The sequence below is a fragment of the Fistularia commersonii genome, chromosome 6 (assembly GCF_037954325.1).
Source record: "Fistularia commersonii isolate RoL2024-O1a breed Wild chromosome 6, RoL_Fcom_v1.0, whole genome shotgun sequence".
NCBI lineage: Eukaryota > Metazoa > Chordata > Actinopteri > Syngnathiformes > Fistulariidae > Fistularia > Fistularia commersonii.
In genome coordinates, this window is record NC_141289.1 from 11,605,036 (window position 1) to 11,623,658 (window position 18,623).

The 18,623-nt window shown below is 39.2% G+C and overlaps 1 protein-coding gene across 2 annotated transcripts in view; it reads left to right on the forward strand.

Moving 5' to 3' along the window:
• Positions 1-18,623, forward strand: part of LOC147233360 (interleukin-1 receptor accessory protein-like 1) — a 235,907-nt gene that overhangs the window by 181,981 nt on the left and 35,303 nt on the right. The window lies entirely within an intron of this gene.

Below are 18,623 nucleotides of genomic sequence, written 5' to 3' on the forward strand. Positions count from 1 at the left end.
TCAACAGTTGACAGCATGTTCATTTTGTCCATACAGTTGATACAAGTGCCTTCTAAGTGCCCAATGACGCATAAAAGCAGTGAGTGGAAGCAGTGCTCATTGCTCCAACACTCCAAAAGTGCCTTTTAATGCCCAAACATAGAGATATCTTGAAACTGTCTTACCTCAAGAGGAGGCGCTAAAATGTTTTTATTATTTTTGTTGTTGTGTTTTGTTTTCATTTTCAGCTCGATGTTTTCGGGGTCTTTCTTGATTAGCTCAGTTCCATTCCCTTGCCGAAGGGCCATTTAGGGAATATTTTGCAGGCTTTTTCCTTTTATCAAGATGGGAGATGGATATGATTTGAATCTTAATTTGTCCTTTTGGGAGAATAGAAGCAAGTGCACACAGGTACACTCTCTCAGTATGCACACAGTATGTTCTTTTTCTTTTTTTTTTAGAGAAAAGGCATTAAAGCTTTTCATTTACAGATGTAGAATCAACCCCCGGACACCTCCTCTCTGACAGTCAAAGTTGATGAGTGGATGGTGATTCAGGGAAGGGAAATGCAGAGTTTATTTTTTGGATTTTTGCTTACCAATAATTCCTGACTAACATAATGTGAGTCATGCATCCGTGTAGGTTTTCCGAATATATTGCCAACCACTGACAAGAAGAATCACAAGTAACTGCATAGCATTATGTGACGAAAATATATAAGGCAACTACTGACTTCTGAAACTCAAACTATAGGTGAGTCCTCCGTGCCTCCATCTCAAGGTTTCTCTACTCCCTTGTTAAATGTATTAATCTCTTCAAAGCAGAAGGTCCTGCTTTTTCACATCCACGCCCCATCATATTGCAGCATTATGTGATTATCATGCTTTTCTTACCAATGTTGGATAGCATTTACCCTCAAGGGCAACAAAAGCACATCTGTAATAAATGCACATCAGTTGCAATGCTATCTGTAACACCAGCTATCACAATCTTTTTAACATATTGAAATGCACCCTGTGTTTGTTTTATTTTTAACTTTAATTTAAAAACAAAAACTTACAATTTTTTGTGGAGAGCTATAACTAACGGAAAGATATATCTCACAGTACTAGGACAAATTCTCTTAGTTATGCACTTGTCGAATGACTCAACCTGTGTAGTGTTGCCTTAGCAACAACCTTTATACACTGGTTAATACCTTGGCAACAAAGTGAGGCAGGCGTGGGGGGTTGCCATGTAACAGCAGATCCCTGTACCACTTTTATCCTCCCAAATGTTGTCCTTATCACAGTGATCAACCCCACGTACCTCTCCCCAACGAGCTTTGACCAACCAAATACAATTGAGGGAGCTGAGGACCGAGTAAGGCTTTGTGGTTTTATAACTGGCTAGCTTATTGCATTTTTTTCTGCTACCCAAGGTCAAGTTAATAGCTTCTAGTCTACTCTAGTGTCTAATATTAGCTTTCCACCATTGTCTTTATTAGGCATAATCTTTTTACACTGATTCACTTGTTCCGTTCTTTGACGACATACATGCATTTAATGCAATGAAGGGTACATGAAAGGGACAATGTAGTGGACGTAAATTCTCTTTCTGAGAATGTCTAATGAGTCTCTTGAGGCTGTTACAGAAAAAGCTAAAATTTATCTTGTTCCAGCATGATATAAGGGGAATTCTGCAAAAAACCATGATGGGAGTGCTCCTCAGTTTACTGTTTATATTAAATTACAGTCTCTCTCAAGAACAGTCTACCGGGAAATTATTTCTATCTCGACAAATTTTACTCTAAACCCACCCATGGTTACCTGTTTCCATCCCAAACCCTGTATTTTTTCCTTGAAGCTTTTTTCCTACAACTCTGTGCAATTTTAAGTCTGAAAATAGCAGTATCACAGGAATGTTGCAGGATTGGATCTCAGCTGGCTGATTGGATTGTCTATTGCTCTATCTCAGGCTGCATTAAGCGGCCTGATGTTTACGGAGTACAAAAGGGTGATGGATGCCTCGTCCTCTGTCCAGACTCCTCAGACCTTAGCAAAAGGCAGAAAAAGCAAAAAAAAAAAAAAGAGATTGTGATTTGCAGTTTAGCGAAAGCAGAGAAGCGGATGAATGCCATTCAGTTCTCCAGGCTGACGGCCACAGATGTGAAGCTCTTACTGCAGTCTATTTCTGCTGTTTTATTTTGTTTTGGTTTTTTTATTTTTTGCATGTTTCAACAAACCACCACAGACTTTAGCATGTTTATTGGTCTATCATTCCCCATAAAATATGGTGAAGCAATTACATGATAAAATAATATGAAAGTAATTCACAGCTTACTTTACAACAGATAATTCCTCTTTTGCGCAGTTTCTGTGGAGACAAATTTGATATTCTCATCTGATAGTTGCTAAGTTTGTTCAGCAGACTTTGCCAACACCTTATCTCACTCACAATCAGGTGTTAATCAGTTGAAAGCCCTGCTCCTCTCGTGTCTGAGACATATGAGCGCAGAAAGTATGGTACAAGTTCAAAGTCAGCCATTGATATTTGACCTAAGGTGTTCTGGTAGCTTGAACACTTCTGAACAACCTTATGGTCAAACAAAAGTATTTGTTATGACCAATCCATGGCTTGCACAGAACTAACTGCAAAACTATGGAGTTACCAGATGGTGCCCCATCCAGGAAACTCCAAATACTTTTGTTGTTTGGAATACAAACATAAACAACTTTGACAGATCTCCAACTCTCCACTAGTATTGGAAAAAGGCAAACCTAATTCAGCTGGAAAAAAATTAACACTCAGCTTGTGAATATCCCCGCTGCCTGAACCCTGAGCTACTCCAAAAAAGTGGAGTTAGTAAAGATAGAGTTCGACCCCTCTCTCGCAGCTTTGTCCCGGGGCCAATGCTATGCATAGAGGGGAGGCCAACATTGAGTTCAAATTCCAGCTGGTAGCACATCACCTCTCACACTACCGCTGCCTCCTTCCTCGCCAGACAGGTCACATTCAATGTCTCAGTAAACAGTTTGCCATGCCAGGGCCCAGCAGGCTCACATGTGCGAACAAAAAAACATCGCGCCGAACTTTGGTGTCTCTCTCTGCGGGCGGCGATCCCCCAAGTAGATGGTTTGATGTTGGTTTCTGCGCTGGGTGTGACTCCATTGGTTCAGCCCCAGCCAATGGGTACTTGCTGTTGAGCCCAACCCTCCAAAGTGCCATGATGAATACAACATGTTTAAAATCTGAGAAGGGACTTGACAATTTAAAGTCTAAAGATTCCCAAATCAAGCACCTGCTGCGTATACAGACATGGGGGTAAAAGGCTTATTAATGAAGTAATCTCAACAAGATAGCTTGAGACTTAGTCACAGCTATGCACGTAGAAAAGAAACTGAACAGAATCATGCTCAGTGTCTGTGACCAATTTACCACTGATCATTTTTAATTCAATACATTTAAATATTTACCCACATAATCATTTGAGTGTGTGCAGTGTACTGAGGAATGTTTGATAATATTATTGGCTTGAAAATCAGTGGGCCCTATGAAAGTCTTTTGATCGGTTTGAATCTATATTCACCAAAGACAAGATAGTTTTCCTGTAATGTCCTAAATTAGGAAAGTATAAGAATTATATTTGAAAAAAAAAATGTTTTTTGACACAATGCAGCTGTTACTATCTGCAGACTCCCCATCCTAAGAATGCACAGTGTTCTGCCACACATCATCAAAGCGTAAGCAGTGTGAACATTTGGAGTATAAACGTCTTTGCTCACACTTATTTCTTAGTTATGCTGTCCTCTGTCTGTTTTCGGCTCTTATGGGCTTTGCGAATGTTATGTCAAAGTACACACAGTGCATGCACGCAGATTACGGACAGGTCTGTATGTAAGGACAGCAAAGGTTTTTCAATTGCCTCATGACCCACTGGACTCTCCCGGCACAGGGCGAGAATGCCAAAGACATTACTCAGCTATTAAACTTATTTGTGGGTGTCACCCTCAGCAGAGGCTGCGGTGATAGAGGCGGAAACACCCTCAAGGTCTTCATCTATACGCAGTCACGCGCAAACACACAAATAGTCACCTATCTTTCAGGCCATACTGTTTGAGGTCCAGGCTGTTTGCTGTGGCTCTTTCGCTTGATGGGGCATAACGAGGGCTAGTAGGGGAGCAGGCGGTTGAGTCAGATAGGGCCATTACAGGGTCAACTAGACACCAGAGGACAACAGGCCGAGACCAGCGTGATCAGCTGCCAATCTCTTTCACCCATGATGAATCAGCCTGGTTCGTGCTTTGCTCGGCTCACACAGTAAATTGCTTAACTTAGACGCTGAAGATGAGAGAGTGGAAACTTGAATTACCAACAGGATGTGCACATAGTTTTTTATGGAAGCGATTTTCTTGAAGACACCCTTTAATCCTAACCAAAGCCTTTTACAAAAAAGATCCTGGAATTACTGGGTTATAATAGTAGTTTACTGTCTGTCCTAAAAGAGGTACCATCGCTCTCACACCCGCACTTAACAACATAAAACATTTCATCCATCTTATAATTGAAGTGGAATGCCGCACATTTCACGCATCAAGGTCTGTTCTCATCACAATGAATTCTGGCAAAAATAATAAGTTTTATAACATCTTCTGTGACTCGGTGAGACAATAACAATAAACCTGCCTGTTGTCCAGGTGAATCATGTCATGGTATAGTTGACTTTTTATCTGTATGGGTGTGTGACAGTTCAGGTCTTTTATCACAGCTTCTCTTTTAAATCTGCCTGTGCTTGAAATGAAGAACCCTATGAAAGTAAAATTTTTGTTTGTTATTGTAAAGGTGAAACAAGTTTTACTACCTTGGCCTTTAGTGGGGAGGAGCAGTTTTCATAATATGTTGTTATCTTTCTTGGAATGGGAAGTGAGCTACCCCTATAACCCAAAACCAGCATTTGTCGATAAATAAATGTTGTTGTTTTTTTTTTATTTTATTCCTCTCTCTCCTCTCTCTCTTGCCATTTCATTTGATTTTTTTTTCTTGACTATCACCATGAAGTCCAATCATCCTGCCTCCTGGCAATAATTAGCCACTCAATTTTTCTGATTGAAATCCATATTGAGCCTGTTGGATCAAGAAGAAAACATATAAGGGGTCCTGCTGACCCAATCAGGTATCGCCAAAGTTCTAAATGTGCGCACAACAAGGTTTCTATGATTAGGGCAAAATAACAAAATTGGTCGATTTAAATATGCATATAAAGGTCTTAAACTTTTAATTTTCATTATTCTTGTTTTTTCTATGAATCATTATTTTGTGCAACAATTGGATATTAATAGCATCTGGCATTTACACCAGCAACGTCGGTGGGCATGACACAGCCAAGCTGATAAGTGGCTCATTTGTTTTTGCAGTCCATTATGTTCCAGCTGTGCTAGCTGATGTTTTAGGATGCCACTTCATGTATTACCCACTTCATTATTCCTGTCCCTACTTGTGTGTGGCACCTCATTATTTTCATTTTATTTTACTTTATTTTATTTTATATTCCATATATTCATTTAATTATTTTTCATAAATGCTGAATTTCCTTGGACTCTGATACAGGAATGCCAGATTGGCAGTTTTCTGCTCAATATAGCCCCACAGCATTCACTGGAGAAATCACTTTACTGGATTTTCCCAGAGTGAAAAGATGTCATAATGTTTCCATTATGTCAAACAATGTCAAGGGGTCTTTACATAATCAAAATATGACAATGTACACTGTTAAAGCTTGTATTAGTAAAGCAGAGACTATTATCTTTATATCCAAATTAAAGGAGCCCATTTTACACCAAAAGACATATTTTAGCCTTTTGCAGAAGGTAATGCTTCTACATCTTAAAGGAAAAGGCTCATGTAATGGCACATGTATCAGCACAAAACAAACTTTTCTGTCTGTAACTGGGGAATTATATTTTAGAATTTAGGTGACTATTCCGACTTTTCTTTAAAAGCGAGATTAGATGGCTGTCCTACTTGGTTGATTGTTTGCATTGCATGTTGCACCCTAAAATGACTCCCTCTGTGTAACTTGAAGTTGTTGTCAAAATAAGGCAGAAAGAACGAAATCCCTCTTTTGTCACATTCAGTTGTACATACTGCACAACATCACCAAAATGTATCCTCTGCATTTCACATCATATCATGGCTGGTCTCAAGTTCAAACCATGATCCTTTTACAATCAACGACAGGGTTGCGAATGTTGTTCCACTCATACTACGTGTAGGTTACTCCTTCCTTTATCATTTACATACTAAACAGCAGGAGCCCGAAGGGGCTGGACAGAAGCTGCAGAGACTGTGTGCGAGAGAAAGATAGACAATGTGTGCTTAGGTGAATGTATGCAGGTGGCCGGGGGGAGGCTGCTTTGATGTGTGGATGCATCCCAGAGGGAACATGTGTTTTTACTGATACATAGAGACGCTCTCTCTCTCTCTCTTTCTCTGTGTCTCTCTTTCACCCTATGTAAAAGTGGGGATACCACAGGAAGCCACTGCACCAAAGTGCCGCTGAGCAAGACACTTAATCTCAGTTGGTGACCTTTGAGCCGAGAAATGATGAGGTACCTCATGGGGAAAGTACATTGTCCTGTTGTTGTTACATAACGCGCATCCACCAACACTTGTTCTTTTCCTTTTTTGTACTACCAAACTGTAGATAACCACTTAGCCCATGCATTATGCCAGCTAAATAAAGTAAAATAAAAAAGAAAAACATATCCAGTCATATTAACGCAGCCAGCAGCAAATTGCACATCTAGGCTAATAAAAGGGACAGGGAAATTGCTGCCAGAAGATTTCCTCCAAATCTCCCCAGTAATTCCCATGAGCCCTGGTATTACTGCCTCACTACCCAGCTTCAGATTAACCCGCCCCCCCTTCAACACCACCAGACTCACGAGGAATTCAGCTTGGGGCCTCACCGTGCCTCTTTAGACTCTCAAATCCAATGCTTATTCATTTTCCTTTTTGGGTATTTTCAAAGGTACTTCTTCTTTTCACATCCTTTCTCTGGGCTGGCCGGTGGCAGCACTGTAATGAATCAGATGTTGGGTTGCTTGGGATTTGGTATTGTTTTTTCCATTTTGTTTTGTACTTAGTTAATTGGTTAGTTTGTGTGTTAATTTATTTGTTTGTTTTGGGGTCATTCTCAGACTATGTGTATATATCATGTGAGGTCAGAGGTCACAGACAGAAGAATTCAATAGATAGACAAATAGCAGCAAGACTAAGATTAAAAGATTATGTTGATGTAACTTGGGAAAAATGAGTAGTTTTTCATAGCAACAAAGATTTTTCCTCTTTTCCTTGTTTTTTTATATTATATCATAATATATTGTATTCACAGTTGTCGACTGTTTTTTATTCACAGTATATCCTGGTTGCTAAAAAGTCTCTTCTCCTTTCCCGCTCTGCAAACAGAATGTAATACTATTTTGGATCAGCTTCAAAAGCATGACGTGGGATTAACCTGGGATCTATACAGTAAATAAGATAACATGATTCTCTAAAGTAAACCACAAATTGTGTATTTAGGGTATAGGTATTAAGGATATTTTGCTGATGTTTATCCGATGACAGGCAGAAAGACAAGGGCAACAGGAATTACATTACCATGATAGCAGCAGTTCAAGGGCCTCAGTCAGTGACCCCTGGAAGAGAGAAATTAGCCATTCAGATCAAACCATGCGGGAATAAATATGTTGCTCCACGCTGATGCCCATATTAGTGAAAAAACATACACAAAAAAAATTTGAGCAGGATGGTCACATTGTAGATGAATTGAAACATGGTAACACTCCGCTCTGCTCATAATCCAACAAATTTAGCCTTTTGGTTAGAACATAAGAATGGAAACTAAGATCTTTTACTCCTTCCTGCATTAGGCAGCAATTCAGCCTGAATTTTTTGCAGTCTTGCTTGCCGCGCTTATTAATTCAGTGTAATATGATGACTTCAAGCGTTCTGCAACCCTGTTCTTACTTAATGCTACATGTGACTTTTAAACCGTACAGTGACCTAAACACTTACACAAACAAATTTTTTTATTCATTCTGTCCTGAGTGTCACAACCAAACAGATTATAGAGGCTTGAACAAAGAATCGGACACTTTTTTTTATCTTATTTCACATTTAATGGAAATCAGACCAATATAGTATCTGAGGTATTGTCTGGATTTTCACTAACTATGGATGAATCAAATAAGCCAAAAAGCTTGTAATGTGACTGTTGCTTCGAGGTTTATGAGTCTGTCTGTGTGAAGAAATGCTCTGAGTGTAAACAATGGTAAAAGGTTTCAGGTGAGCATTATCCATGACCACATCAATATCATTCAGTGCGTTTTTCCACATTAGATCTCTCACAATACTGAGACTAAAAAGTTGCAAATATCAATGAAATTTTTCCCATATCATCCACTCACTGATTTTCTCTTTTGCCTCTCCCTATTGTTTTATGAGTGAGTGATTGCCAGTTGAACAGTTGTGGTCCCTCCCTCCCCACTAAAATGTTTTCCTACATAATTTAACATCGCTCAGTTACGTGCTCTTTTCCTCACCCTCTCCCTCGGCTTGATAGCACTGTATGTAATTTATTGTACTGTATTTAATTAAACTGATGGCTATGAGCCTTAAGTGCTCAGCAGTTCTTAGACGTGCCGTTTCTTATCTGGATTCTAAATTCGATGCACACCTACTGTAAAGCAAGATGATAAAACTGAATGGGTCCCAAACTGTGCCCCTTTATGTCGGAGGGATTGAACAGCTAGACAAATGTCACCTTTAGAAGACAAGAGTGGGGCTCATAAAGCAATGGTGAGTACAAACTTCACAGATACCGAGGACACTGCAGATTCACAGTCAGGCAATCTGGATGGTGTTTCTCAGTTTGACATAGAGGGTCACAGAGGAAACGGCCTTGGATTATGAAGATACTTACCCTGATAAAGGAAAACTTCAAATTAAATAAAGTCACAGTCACAATGCATTCCAGAATGATAACAAACTATATTCTAATAGACAAGCATGTTATGAAACAAGATTATAGGACATATTTTATTCTGCGGAATCTGGAAAAACCAAAAGTTTGACTGCTTAATTCTACATCCCAATGTCTGTCTTACATACGGTGTCTTACCTCCTTGCGGCACATGCATTTGATCAGATCTTTATGGTGATGAATAAGTTTTTACTGCAACAAACTAGTTGTTGGTGGGAATCAAATGGATTCTTCACAGTGCAATCTGTGGCCTGTCTTGGAGTAGTTGTTAAGTGAGCTAAGGATTCTAAATCTGTTCTATGTGAATGCGACTGAGGGCTCAACAAACATCTGTGGGCAATTTTGTAAAGCGTAATCTGATTTTTTCTCTCCCCGGTTGTGCTCATCTGCTATTTTTTTGACTCAACATCATCTGTTGAAGTAGTCAAGCCAGCGTCCATTCAAAGCTACAGCTGCAATCCAATAGCGATGACTTTTTGAGTTCAATTATCGTGTAATTGGAGGACAGATGTGATACCTGGTGAGACGCAAGCGATGAGAATATTATCTGATGGTTTTGAAGAGAAAAATGGAAAAAACTTCAAATGAATCAGTACATTTTTAAATTAATTATAACAAGTTTTTCTACAACTGTGTGCTATGTCACTGATTCCCAAACAATAATGATAAAAATGATAATGACGATAATCATAATAATTCCTCTCATATATTATGTGCACTGAAGTTGTTTGTGTGCTTAGACACATATTCTTTATAACAGGAACCTAACTGGGATTTACTGACCAAGTCAATAGATTCTCAATGCTTCAGATGATGTTATTTGCTCATCGGACCCATAAAACTGGACTCGGTTTTATTCTGGTTGGCAAGCTGACATTCACCAAACACAGCCTGATGATCTGCCTGATCTACAACATTAAAATCCTTTATTTTGCAAATAGACCATTCAGGCAGCTATGTCTGTGCCCCCATGGAGAATTCATGTCACCTTTCTCCTGCAGACATTTTCCATCATGCTGACATTTTGTCATCCCCTGACACTTGTGTCAATCTTATGGTAATTTATCCAGAAGGATACATGTAAGGATTATGAAGACATTTTCTTGTCATGACATGCTTATCAAACACATTTTACCAAGTTCAGCGCCATGCTCAAATGGCTCAGAATACCACCATGCCCTTTCTGAACATGTAAACACTGATTTGCTAACTTCCATATGCTCATGCAAATCGCAGGGACAGAAGCATAGTTGATACAAATTAGCTACATTTTTCCGACCCCTAATTCATACTACCACAGGGTCATTGACACACACATGCACACAAAAGCAAAGGCGCTCTGTCTTTCCGTGAACATGATAGACAGAGAGGACACAGCAGGACTCTGTGTAGATGGTGTCTGCTCTCACCAGATCTTTAACCTTTTCCTCAGCATCCTTCCTACGGGGTCTCTTTTTTCCTCCTGGCCCCACTGTTACACGACCCCATTGTGTTTTTCTTGTCTTGAGTTGCTGCTCATTATATAAGCATGTTTATGCAAAAAGCTCTCCCAAGACATACTGTAAGGCACAAGAGACAAACCAGAAAAATGACATGCATGGCAAAGGAGGAACGATACTACAAATGGGTTGTGTGAACAAGAAAATGCTTTTGAATTTAAACAATTCAACCAGATCTTGATAACATGTCAGTTAGGATTCGGGTCTTCTGCTGAGCAGACCTTTATTTTTAATTACCTACAAAAGTCAGAACTTCTGTCAAGTCCTGTGGACTTGAATCACTGGACTGAAGCTCAAGTAAACTAAAATCACACATCAAATTGACTTAATGGGCCACCACAATCACATCATGTTTACCTCCTTTTACTGTTTTATTCCCTGCCTGAGAATTGGAATGCAGTGATGCAATGATTTCTAAAAAAAAAAAAAATCAACTTCCTGCATCTTCTGTTCATAGTGAGATTGGAGTTGATGAGTTACAAAAACTTTTCTCCAGTTTTTCAAACCTTTTTCACTCATTTGCTTCACACGGTTGCATCAGATGAGTCATGGTCCTTATGTTTTACTTTTACTTTCAGTTCATGAACACAGCATATATCCCACATGGTGGATCCTGAAATGCTGGGGAAAGCACATTCCAGTCCCAACCATCCTGCTATTTCCTGTTTTCATTACATCAACTCCCCTTGAGAGTGCATGGATATACTGACTACTACCTCTTCTTTCAGTCTTTCCCTCTCACTGAGCTCAGTAAGCCACCTTGATCTTGGTTGGCGATTTTGCTCCACTAGACCGTTTAGGGACAGGTGTCTTTCCACCAACCGCTTCAGAGCTGAGGGTAGCTCTGGACTGATAAGGCGCACTCAATCAATACGTTGGTGATCAACAATCACAACATTCTCATGTACTTTTTAATTGATTATGTGATGACATACTACCACATCGTAGGATGACATATTAAAATATATTTTAAAATTCAGAGAGCCATCAATTGTGAGTCTTTAAGCCTTCTCATGAGCACTTTCAGTGACTAGATAACTTTTATTTTCCAACTCTTTGTGTCAGTTCTTGCCATAATTTCAAACTATTTAAAAATCAGATTCACACAATCTCCATGCTTTACACACTACACAGCAATTAGTCATAAATGGGCCAAACTGGTGCCAGCAGTGGCATCAGGTAGTTTAAATACCTCCTGAGGAGATTCCATGAGTCATTATTTCAAAATATTGCCATAATGTATTCTGGACGCGGTTGTGCAACACACAAGTACAAAGAGACTTGTGCTGTGCGGAATTTTTCAAGTGATTTGATTTAGATTAAGGAAATAACTCGATGAAATCTAGACTTGGTTCAAGCTGAGAGTCAAACGATAAGAGCTTCACCTTTGAGATGAACAGCGATCAGAGAACAGTGGGCTCACTTCAAAAGGGAGCTTGGAAGGCCTTGTGGAAACAGCATTTTAGACCCATCAGTACCTCTCCGTGTCTTGTTTATCTCTGGCTTTCCTCAGTGCTGTGTTTCCCATTTTCCCCGCTTCTCTTTATCCCCATCGGTGGTCAAACTGCATGGTGCCTCTTATGGATTCTCTAGAGGCCTTCTTGTTCAGCGCTCAGTGGGACAAATGTCCTGCCTCCTCCTCCACACCCCTGCACCAGCGCCATGCAATCATCCAGTTCATGGTGATATTCAATCCCTGCTTTCTAAATAAAAGGAATTGCTCTTTTTTATTGTTTGCATGTCTGTCTGTCAGTCCATCTGTCTGTGTGTTTGTTTATCTATTTATATCTATTCTTCTTCTTCTTCTTCCCCTTGTCCCTTTAGGGATTGCCACAGCGAATCAACCTCCTCAATTTAAACCTATTCTCTGTATTCTCCTTTCTCACACCAACTACCTTCATATCCTCTCTTACTACGTCCATAAATCTTCTCTTTCGTCTTCCTCGAGACCTCCTGCCTGGCAGCTCCAATTCCAGCATCCGGCTACCAATATATTCACCAGCCCTCCTTTGTACATGACCGAGCCATCTATTTATATCTATTTTATATCTATTTATGTAGATTTCAGCTTCCAAATTTAGGAATTGGGTAAAAGGAGAAAACTGATTTTGCCTGTTGTTTAGCGGTGACGTGCCCCTTTTGAAGAGGCATCAAAAACTCTCATAGAGCTGTGTTTTTTAACCCGTAACTAAAACATAATAGGATGGATAGCTAAAATTAAGTGAGGAGAAATCTCCAGAAAACTCACAAATACACAACACAATGCATCCCAAATGCACTTCCAAAATAGTATATGTATTAAAAGAAATTAGCATATTTGCCAATGTCCTCTGATGCTTTTCAGGCTGTGGTATAACCTTGTCAAATGTTTTTTTTAACTACCAAGCTTTTCATCAGTGTCTAAAGACATTTTCATGAGGGAAACTCATCCATGACTTCTGTAGAGAAGATGAGAGATAACACAAGGTTTACATTAGTAATGACTCTCCGCTGGATCAGACAACAATAACATGTCCACTTTAGTGCTAAAGAACAATTTTTTTATTAGAACATCAATAGAAGGAATGCGTCTTGATCTTTGCAAATGTCATGCTTGGTTCCACAAGGTTTAACTTGTACTTATTATTCATCAAATCCCCGGCTTGTTTATTTCCCACTGACTGGTAATACAAAGCAGTAATAGCTAATTTAGTACCAATAAATGGCTCGCTAAAGTAACACAGAGAGGAGAAATTTGTAATTTAACAAGACATTACTGACAAGACATTACTGAGCCTTTCCTTTTATGACAGCAACATGTGTTAACATGCCTTTGGAATTCAGAGAAACTGTTTCAACATTGTTTCATGTCTCCTGATATCTTGCTTTACCTGCTTTCATTAGAGAGAACAGCGGCAGCAGTTTGCCTGCTTCGTGATAATGAGGTTCAATGCCAAGTATGAATGACAGGAGATTGACCATACACAAGGGGATGTAGTCAAATGAATACTGAACACAATGCAGTCAAGGGCTGCCTTGAAATGTGTGATTTTAGAGGCACAAGATGTAGTAAACAATACAAAGTGAATGCTAATCAGAGAGACAATTAAACTGCCACATCTGGCAATACCGATGCGAGCGGGTACCATGGAGATCCATCACCGGTGTAAACCTTTAGTGTCTGGATGCTGGTGCAGATAAAGATAAGGCTTTCTTGCTCTCAAACTACAAATGTTTTCAGATATCGACTCATTCTACACCACTGATTCTGGGAACACCCTCTTCACCATCAACAAACATATTATCTGCTGAATTAATTTCTTATGTGCATCTGATCACAAGCTGCAGGGTCATCTTCAAATCCTTTAAATCAAAAGCCAGCCTTTTTCATTAACGGATAGACTAATTAGAGAGTAGATGGAAAAATATTTAAGCTTGCAGAAAGGAGGATGGATATATATTTCATTATCATATCTTTTTTTTTCCTCTAACAGAAGTACCGTCCTGATATTTTACAAAAAAAATTAAAAAAAATCTTCTTCAAGGCAAACTGAAAGAAGTATAAAGATTAAAGTGTGCCTGATAATCTAGCTTGGGAAATTTCAGATGACTAACTATAAAAACAAATGAGTGACAAATTAAAGGAAAAAGCCAACGGCTGTATAGTTTGGAAGCTGCTGGGCATGAATCATCTCACCTACTACGAGTCTCCCGTAGGTGTTAAGCAGCAGTGTGATTGGCCTACCGATGGCAATAGCCTTTTACTCTTTTACTACCATATTTGTCCATCGAGCCATGGAGGTAAAAGCAGACCGTGAGCAATAATACTGAATCTATTAAATTACCAGTTGTGATCTCTGTATTTATTGCGGGGTACAAGGTATACACAGTATATCATATATATTTGTATATGTGTACAAAAACTATATGATATACGATCCGTTTTTGTAAATGCCATTTTAGCAGGTGCGTAACGCAATACAAACTTTGTAAAACCAGGCAGTATGGGAAAGAGCAAAAGATAACAATATCTGTTCAGTAAAGGAAAAGATATTACAAAAATAAATGTGCTTGGTGTCCGTCCAGCATCAAGAAGAAAATTTATTAGATTCTAACTTCTATTAGCTTCTTTCTTTTCATTATAGTGTCGCTCATTTTGGGGGCTTTACATCAACTTCAAATTTCCCCTAATTTTTAAAACCAATCAAATTAATTTACTCATAAATTTACATTAAAATTACTTGAACTTCCCTTCAGAAATCTATGTTAAGTGACACACCAGTGAGGCCATTATGTGTGTAATAATTTAACTTTATATTTTTTCAGTACTTGAGCATCATAAATTTCAGATGTTGGGCAGTGTATTAATATCAGGTTTCACTAATTCTAAATCTCAAAACTGACGCCCCAAACTATTTATCTATTAAACGTACTTATTTATTGACATAGGACTTTGTTTTCTGGTCGCTTAGTTAGATGGTTGGTCAGTGGGTAGTTTGGTTAGTCAGTCCATTGAGCAGTCAGTCAATTATTTTTTATGCCCCTTGCTATTATCCAGGTACCAGGTAGTAACTCGTAACTTGCTAACTAGTGAAGTCAAACTTGCTTATATATAAGCAGTCATTTGTGTTGTCGTTGTTTGTGTTTTGTTTTTTGTTTCCTTTACGGAATACCCAAACCCCGGACTGTTTCTTGATGCAACAAAAACATAAAAGGAAGCAGTGTGTGCCCTCATTGCTGTTCAGATTGCAAATGCTTACTCCAAAAACTAGTCCCTCTACTCAGTCACTTCCCTCTCTGAAGTATTATTCCTACCTTGCTGCAGGGCATAATTTATTCAAGGTTGTGAAAAGAGAAAAACCAAAGGCTTTCATGCTCAAGTGTATGATTGTTGGGATGTGAATGTGAAACACTGATAGATTAACTTGGCATGGATAGTTCGCATATAGTATGCAGATACACTCATGCATCTCATGCTCTGAGTGGGAGGTCTCCCAGTTATCCATAAAGGGCAGTTTTTCCAGCCTAAATATGTGATTCCTTTCATTCTGATGTGCATACAACTTGTTTGTCTCCCACGATACCACTGTCGTTCGCACACGGATCCAGATATGAGCGCCTGCCCCTCTGCCTTACCATCACTTTTCCTGTTCCATCTCTTCTGTGATGTACCGAGCTTTCATAGCTCCCACTCTGTGTGCTCTGCCACAAGAATTTTGGCTGTTGTCCTTCAGCCATAGCAACCACAAGAGATGCTTTATTGAAGCGGAGAGAAAATAGAGACAATCATCTTAGAACTCACTTTATTCATGGACGGCTATCAAAGGGCAAGATTTGCATGTTTTAATGTATGGGCTTAAATTGCTGCTTGGCTGCTTGGTGAATTTCCCTAAAGCACTGCATACAACCTGGTCCTGCAGCTGCAGTCTGTGCAGCTGATTTTAACATGCCACGATAAAGAGAATACCAAACAGCTGTATGCATGAGGAGCCAATGGCATAATAATGTGTCTTGCGGGGTGACACTATGGCTGCTGATAGCACAGCATTGGAACTGTCAATGCAACAGCACAACATGCTGTTTGGATCCATGCTTTCACTATTGTCTTCACCTGTCAAAAATGGTGGTGCGCTTAGGATTTTATTTTTTATGCGCTCCTCCTGCGCTTTCCCCAGGCTTTGTAGCACCACAGAGACCCCTGGTGTATATGGTCGGCATTGCAATCTGTTTGTGCATGTGTGTGTGCATGCGTGTTTGCAACGCCGTGTAGTAGACCGCACAAAACAATATTCTCAATTCTTTTTGTCTGTTTCTTTCTCCATTTCTCCCTTCACACACTCTTATCTTTCCACTGTGGACAATAATTATTCTGATTGACAGGACAAAATGCACAAATGTTACCAAAATGCAAAAAATGCAACTACAGACATTTGTTTTAATTTCCAGAGTACAGATTTTGTATTTCCAGATTTTGTAATATCTTTAGCTATTATGTCACTGCACTGGGCAGCCAAATTAGAAGAAGCTGTGGTAAATGAAAACCCCCATTATCTCTGAACTAGAAAGTACCTTATCGTACGCCACAGTCATCTCCAATCTCACAGCATCCTGAGTCTTCACCACGGGACCAGTGAGCAAGGATTGCTAATGAGGAGATGCTGAATCACCTTTTGCTCTCCTGGATGTGCATCTGCTTTCTTGATCATCGGCAGTTTTTAATATGGATCTGAGTCATTGCTAGTCTTTGATGATGTGACCCTTGTTTTTTTTCCATTCTCCTGACGAGTCCGTCTTAGTACGGGCCACACACTCATGGATGTGCCTTTAGCTACAGCATGTGTGATAAGTGTGAAAGAAGAATAAATGGTCTATAATCCGAGGCAGAAGGAGAAAATTGGGTTTAAAGGGGGTTTATCTGTCACTGGTCGCATAGGATATGCGTTCAAAATGAGCTGAGCACAGAAAACTCCTGCAGATGTGAAAGACCAGCTAGTGTGTTGCAATGCACTTTTATTATCCATCTGTTCTCATGGTCTTCAACGAGACAGGAAGCCTGTTTATCCCCATCACACAGTGTTTTTGTTAATTTTTTGGAGGGAAGTTTTTGTTTTTTTTCCAAACATTTCTATTCAAAGTTTTGACAAATATCATCCCACATACATGTGTAGTTCAAATTGTTCATATTTACCATTTAAAAAAAAGCTCATCAGATTATTTAAATTATTTTTTAAAATAAAAAAAAATAGCCTCATTTTATCAAGAAACCGCATTAGGCAATTATGAATACAAATGCCGGCAAGTGATTTGTATGTCTTATGATGAATGACCAAATGATGACAAGTGACAAGTGGCTGACTGAATTGTTCCTTTCATTAGGTGTTAAAACTTGTGCAACTCTTGATTTTTAGGACCTGGACATATAGACATAGGGACATTGCAATTTAATAAGCGTCTACAAAGGGATTTTTTTCTTCCATCAAGAATTAAAGAATTCAGTCCCGGCCTTAATAAAAAGATTATCCAAGAGAGACACACACATTATATTTCCATTTCCTCCATGATTTCTGACGCCAGGCTGGCGTTCCAACAATCATTGTATTCAGTTGTTCTGGGAATTATGTCACATTGTCAAAATGTACATTTCTTGTGTAATTTGTGGTGCACAGCCACAGTAGCTTAGAATCGAAATGAAGCATATACTGTGTTGCTACAACAGTTTTGTCGTGACATGTTTATGCATAAAACCAAATATATGTCATGACATTATGCAAATGGTTCTCATATGAAAAGTCACAGCATGTCTCCCGCTAAACTTCAAGTCCATTTTTAGTGCTCGGGCCCCAGGTGCTTCACATTTCCACACCACACTTGTATCTGCTGAATAAAGGACCATGTCTATGATGTCATAAATCATGTTCATAGCACCGCCTCTTGAAATCGCATTTTCAGTGAGCTCATAAAATCTGAATCCGCAGCCCTCCAGTGTCGTGATCAACTGTATATCGCTCGGCACATTGAGGCTCATCCATGTGTTTTGGAGAGAAAAAAAAGAGGAAAAAACACATTTTTGACCGGAGGGGACAGTAAATTGGAGATGATTTTTCTTTGATCTTCAACTCCATCAACACACCATTTAATTTTCATTCCATTTATTCCATCAGGGCACTACACATCACATTTTAAAACTCACATTCACTTTTTGATGTCTTTTCCAGACAGTTTCTTTGTCCTTTTGTAATATTCCTTTGTGTCTTTGCTATGTAAAACTTCTTCAATTATATTATTATCAGACAGCTTCAAGTTATAACCCTTGCTTCACCATAGTTGGATCATGCCAGTCTTCAAACAGTTGTTGGAGGTGCCAGATAACCACATTGTTACATCTTTTTTTTTTAAAAAAAAAGGGGTACAGAGGTTATTGCTTCCACCTCAAAGCAAGAGGGTCCCTGGTTTGATTCAAACAGGGTGCCTTTCTGTGAGGGGTTCCCATGTTCTCCTCATTTCTGCATGGGTTTCCTCTGGGTTCCCCAGTTTCCTCCCACAGAGCAAAAACATGCAGAAGGTTCTTTGGAGACCCCTAAAATTGCCAAAATGAGAAGGTGAATGGTTTTATGTCTCTGTATGATGTGTAAATAAGAGAGCGA